Below are 6,215 nucleotides of genomic sequence, written 5' to 3'. Positions count from 1 at the left end.
CTATGCTCAGCATATATCCTCAGCTATCTGTCATTGACTGGTTTTAGTTAACTTTAAACTGGTTATTTTTCAATCAGAAGCATACGTCAATCGCAACGCAAAGTGGCACAAGCTTGTACCATTTTTCGCATACACACGCGTATGAACGCAACGATTGTATGCAGAAAATGGGACATGCTTGTGCCACTTTGCGTTACGACTGACTGTAGTTGGCCGGGCAACCGCTTTGGCGTGGCGCTGTCAACAATGTTGCCCCATTCATTCACACTTTGCGTCATACAAAACAACGGCAGAATCTAAGTGAAGAACGCATGCGCTTCAGTTGTGTGTAGCGATATTGACGCAAGACCGTATGCATTAGTATTGGTGTGAGAAGGGCGAACGTTTAGTGTATCCGCATGCGTTCTACACTTAGATTCTGCCGTTGTTTTGTATGACGAATATAGTGTAAGTGTAAATAAGACAGAAAAAGAGCGAACGCACAGCGTGAGCGATACGTACACCGCAGAAATGAAGAGTATTTTTTCCCTTGAGAAGAGTCACAATTGGAGACTCTCAAAAATCAATGCCTAAAAATTGGGAACAAAATTAACATTTCGTCAAAAATTTCAATCAAAGAAACAAGAGACTCGAATTTGCTAGGGGTTTCACGCAACTTAAAATTCATCTAAAATTTCAATATTTCTCTCTTTTCTCTCACATTCTCCGGGATTCACAAAATCCGTATTATTTCGAAATATTTCAACATTCACCTTGAAAATTATGTTCTGGAAGTGAATTTTGGAGGATCCTCAGGATCGTTCAAAACTGCTCCCGGTTCTGGAAGTGGGTTTTGGTGGATCTTCAGGATGGATCAGACTGGGTTTGACAATGCCCTGGTCCATCCTGAGGATCCACTTCCAGAACCAGGAGCGGTTTTGAACAATCCTGAGGATCCACTGAAACCCATTTCCAGAATTTTTAGATTCAAAAAATTCTAAAAAATTCGAGATTATGAATAAAAAGAAGCAATATCTATAGTTTACACATAAAATGGTTTTATTTCCAGCTATTTAGTAAAATCTTCAGCCTTCGAGTTTGCGTGAAACCCCTAGCGAATTTGCAGATTGTTTCCAAGCAAAATTCCGGCAAAGCAATAACGATAACAGTAAACATATGTTTGACTTCGGCTCAGTATTTTAATCGAAGTGATAAATCGAGAAAAAATGCTTAAAGAGTGCGAGCCGCCAACCGTCGAAGATGTGAATCCAAGGGTCATAATCAAATTTTCGAAAAACACACAATATTTCGTTGGTTAATTCCCAACGGATCGATAGCAAACTCAGTTCACCACCCTTCGGAATCCAAAGTTGTGATTGACTTGTCTTGACGAGTGTTACACAAATTTCGCTCCCTCTTCGTGTTTCCGTATGCCAGTCAAACAAACCGAAACCAAGACAGGAGCAACGAACGCGCGCACCCGATTATTTTAAATTTGATTATTTGAATAAATATTCATCAGTAAAATCAAATCTTTGGGTGTCGTAATGATGAAAATAGCCGCACTAAGTGAGTTATAAAACACCAAAGTGGAAAATAAACGAAAAAAAAACCAGCAGCAATGCGTGCACGTTCCTCCCATACAATCAAATCAGAGTTGATGTGCATCGCCCTCAAACGTTCAAACTCTGGCAGGCAACCGTCTTCTGTCAGACTAACGGCGAATCATCGATATATTTAGTTGTATTGTTCTTGTCGTATGTACGAAAAAGGGTCGTTTCACTTCATTTACCATCACAAACAACTTGATTTCGAAATGCATTCGAATCGGCGCGTTGTTATGTTTACGCAAGCGGGAGTGATAACACCGACCGAAAAGGGTGCATAAATTTTCGGTTTATTTTCCTTCAGCTCAGCGAATCGATTTGAAAAAGCGGCTGCTTTCTGTTGTCATGTTTGTGGTATGCACTTACCGTGGTGGAAATCGAGTTATCACAACTTGGTTGAGCCACTAGAAAATCCTCTCAGCTGTTTTGATAAATCGGTTTGTGCTCGAAGCAAATGAGCCACATTCACCCGCGAATGCCAAGTGAGCGTTATAAATGACAGAAGTAAGCAAAAGTACGCGTGCACACGCTCCAAATTCAATTTAAATATTTTGCATTTTTTCTGTTTTGTTCTGAAGTGACGAGAGAGAAAAAGAACCCGAATCGAACACACTTCACACGAACTTGAATGTTGTCCTTCGGTAGAAAAGCCATTCGCGTAATGATTTCGATTGCTTACAAGTGAGCATATCGATTTAGAGTGCAAGCATCATCCAATGTCGGCATTTAATCACAAGCTCAAATAAACGGTGGAGCTTTGGATCGATGTGTTGTTATTTTTCGAAAAATCATTGTCCGTCGAAACGAGCATAAGAGACTGCTTAAGCGCTAACGACAGCGATGATAGTGCAATTGAATAATGACAATCAAGATGAAACGAATAATTCCGTGGCATGAAGTTTTTGTAGCTTTCCTCGTTCGTTCCTCAATCTCAACTCGACTGGATTTTTTTTCTCCTTCTTCTTGGTAAAATAAACAAGCGGCTCGCGCGCGCGTAATTCCCAACTCAAATAATAAACGTACAACATATTTTTCGGGTAACGTAAATCTCATTCGCGTACATTTGATGTAGCTCGAATCGATGCACGATGACTCGTCAAATGAAGTGGCAACTCTGAAGAACGTGGCCGGTTAAGAGAAAACTAGAACCTAGTTTATTGTTATAAAACCAAAAATCAACTCGTCAATGATCGTTCGAACAAGATTGAGAAGAAAACAACGACGGAGATAAAACCGAAATTATCGATTTCTCAACACATCTTTGCTGAAGTATATTGTCTTTACGTCGGCAAAATGCTTTTATATTGAAATTCACACCATTTTGTGCACGCTTCCAACCAGCCAACCCGTCAGCTCATTTGTTTGTCTATCATTTTGTTCCTCGTGAGATATCACGATGAGATCGCGCTCGCGCTACAAATTATCAAGTTAATTCCTCTCGCAACACGATTTACTCGTTTAATTTTCGTTTGTCGTCGCATTGTTGTTGACCAAATAGAAATGTAATCCACACCGATTCGCATCAAACGCGCACACTTGACAATGATTTGCTTTGCTTTGCCTTGTTTTGCTTTGCGTTGAGTATGAATCGGTATTATTGATTTGTCGGCATGATCTTAATTCAATGTTCAACACTCTTCAACGATTTATTTTCATTTCCTTTTTTTCACTCTCTCTCCGCTCGCGCTCGATGGGTTTATTTACTTTGTGCGGCTTATGAGCTCGATGGATCTTCAGTCGAATATCATAACATTTTGAATGTTGTCAAAAACGTCCGTAGAGAGATCGTGAAACGAAAACCAAACCGATCATCAGTTGTCTTCATCGTGGCTGTCGTTGTTGTTTGTATTTCGGTTAACTCATTCGGCATTTTAAAAAGGAATTGATTTATTTATTCGTTAATGTGATTAAAATGTCTTTTGATCGCCTTCTTTCGTTTGCATTTCCACTAGATGTTTATTTGGATTTAATGTAAATCAGCCGGTAATAGGTGCAGACAAAACGATCTTGTGTTCACAACATGTTTGATTTCTCTCGCTACACACGCAGCAATGGCACACTTGTGTGTGTTTCTGTGGTTGATATCACGGTGTCAACTCTTCCATTAATCGGTGGTGTGATTTTACGCTGCCGATGTATTTGCTTATCACAGCAACTAGAAGAACTAAACCAAATCGAGAAAATAAAAATGATCGTAGTGCCATCAATGGAGCAGTGTCACATCGATGGCATCGCATTTAATTTGAATAACCAGTTACAAGACACTATAAAGGTTATCTGGTTTTGTCGACACAAAAAAAGTGAATAGTCGATGCAATGCGCAAAAACAACCATTCAATCGACTGCTGCCTCAAACAGAATTCGTTAAGTAACATTCCCATACTTACTTTGAGAAAATTCAACAAATTGAAATGTTTTATCGCAACCAGAAAAGAAGATGTCAACTCAATCGGAAAGTTTCTGTGTGATAAATTGGTTTGTTCATACATTTTTCCTTCTCATTCTCTTTTTTTTCTTCATCCAAATCCGATGAGTTTAAGATAACAAAAAGGGAAAATTGATTCTATTATCAGTTTATCATGCGCTTCAAACGCAGACCTTCACGTGAATAGCTGTGTGCGATTATGCGCGAATTAATTATTGAAATTAACGTCATGTCCATCGCAAGCAAGACAATGGCCTCGCAAATGATTATGCTGGCATAAGAAGAGGAAAAACAGACAGCAACTGAAAATGTGCTTCATCGCGAACAACGGGTACACTGAATGAGAGAGATAAAGAATGTGCATGTTTTGTCAATCAATCATTTTTGCTATTGTTTGCATTGGCCCGCTTTTTCTTATACTTAATTTTCATTTCAATGAGATAAGAATTCAACGCGCCTTCTTCTCTTTTTTTCATTTTACAATTAATTAAACCTGTCGCTTGATTAAGTTTTCCAATTCTAAGAAATCTGTGTAGTTTATTGAAAAGTGTTGAATAACCTCGGAATTTCTTGGAAATCTTCATGAGCGATTCGGATGAATCATCACAACGAGAACATCGTTAAAGATTCTTACGAAATTTGGCTGCATTTTTCACGCATCTAATTGCGGCTTCATACTTCTATGCTATAATTGAAAAGGAATAATTCACGCAATTATCTGGTTAGCTCTACCGAAAAAAAAACGAACTTGAATATAAAAACTAAAATCGTGCATGTTTCGGTAGTATCCGCACTCACGCAACTTGGCCAAAATGCCAAAAACCGCCGAAAAAAGGTAGCTAAGCACACACTACGAGTGAAACACTACCGAAAATGCAGCAAATGTGAAGGAATATGCCGTTTTGCAGCCACGAAACAAGTGTGAAAGTAAAACATTTGGTCAAATGGTTTTGGGGAATGTTCCATTGCGTACGAGGTTTCTCTCCGTTGGCTATATCCACCGTCCATCCGGACAATATGGTGAACATCTGAGAGAAACGCAATCAATCCGACAATTGCATAACTCTTTTGTGTTTATTCGTCCTTTTTTTCTTCTTCTAAATTTCGGATCAATTGATTTCTCTTAACATTTATCGAAGAAGAAGTGTAGAGTTCACGGCTTTCGTCTGTATTAATTGACCTTTCTTCCGTTTTACGTACGCCGCCAGCTAAAACAACAATGAAATATGAATGAAGTTATGATTTCGCATATGCTTTGAGTTATGGGTAAGATGCAAAAATGCTTCTGATTCGGATAATTTGAAGAGATTTTTCAGTTGAAATGGATACATACTCTTCAGTCCAAGCAAGGTAATATGGCTCTTACTATGGCCAAAATTCATTCGGTTACTTCGTGCAAATAAAATACTTTGAAGGGAAAAAATGCATTTAATAATCATAATAATTTTGGAATGGTAAGTGACCATAAGGAAGACACGCAAAAATGCACTCTCGGGGTGCCACCATTTCGGCAGAAAAACTGAGAAAAAAAAATCGCTGAGTAAAGGGAACGGTTCATTAATTTCAAAAGGAAATGATCAATTGGCGTAAATCAAATAAAATGCCGAATGTTATCAAAATGTTGTGAAAATTCGGTTTTTTTCGCCGTCGTTAATTGCTACTGTGGCTGCCGCTGCTGCTGAGAAACGATTTCATTTGTGAAATATGCTTCCGATGCTAATAATTCTCATGGGTTTATTTGGCGCAGCATGCAAAACTTGATATTGAATGTTGGTTTTGTTCGCAGTGTTATGTGCGCAAGAATTTCATGCACGTGAAAGACAGAAGAAGAAGAAGAAAAAAAGGAATACTTAAAATAATTGATTTTATTGGTTTTGTGGTCTCAAGAAATTGGTGTTGCTCGTGTTAGAATCGATATTCTTCAGCTCCAACCAATTATGATGACACAGCTGTGACGAGGCTCATTTTTTTCTTCCACTTCGTTTTATGCCAGAAATGTGCCTTTTACAGAAAACGTTACCTTTCAGTCTGTGGTCGGATGGAAGAAAAAAAGTGCAAGTACACTTGAAATGGGCTCGGTTTTTGCTACCTTCAGCGGTTAAAATGAAATTATTCGAACAAAAATTACAGCCATGAGGTGTCACTCATTGTGCCGACTCTCTCTCTCTCTCTCTCTCTCTCTCTCTCTCTCTCTCTCTCTCTCT

The sequence above is a fragment of the Sitodiplosis mosellana genome, unplaced genomic scaffold (assembly GCF_009176505.1).
Source record: "Sitodiplosis mosellana isolate CC-2019 unplaced genomic scaffold, AAFC_SMos_1.0 Smas_scaffold_2, whole genome shotgun sequence".
Classification (NCBI taxonomy): domain Eukaryota; kingdom Metazoa; phylum Arthropoda; class Insecta; order Diptera; family Cecidomyiidae; genus Sitodiplosis; species Sitodiplosis mosellana.
This window is presented reverse-complemented; position numbering follows the sequence as displayed.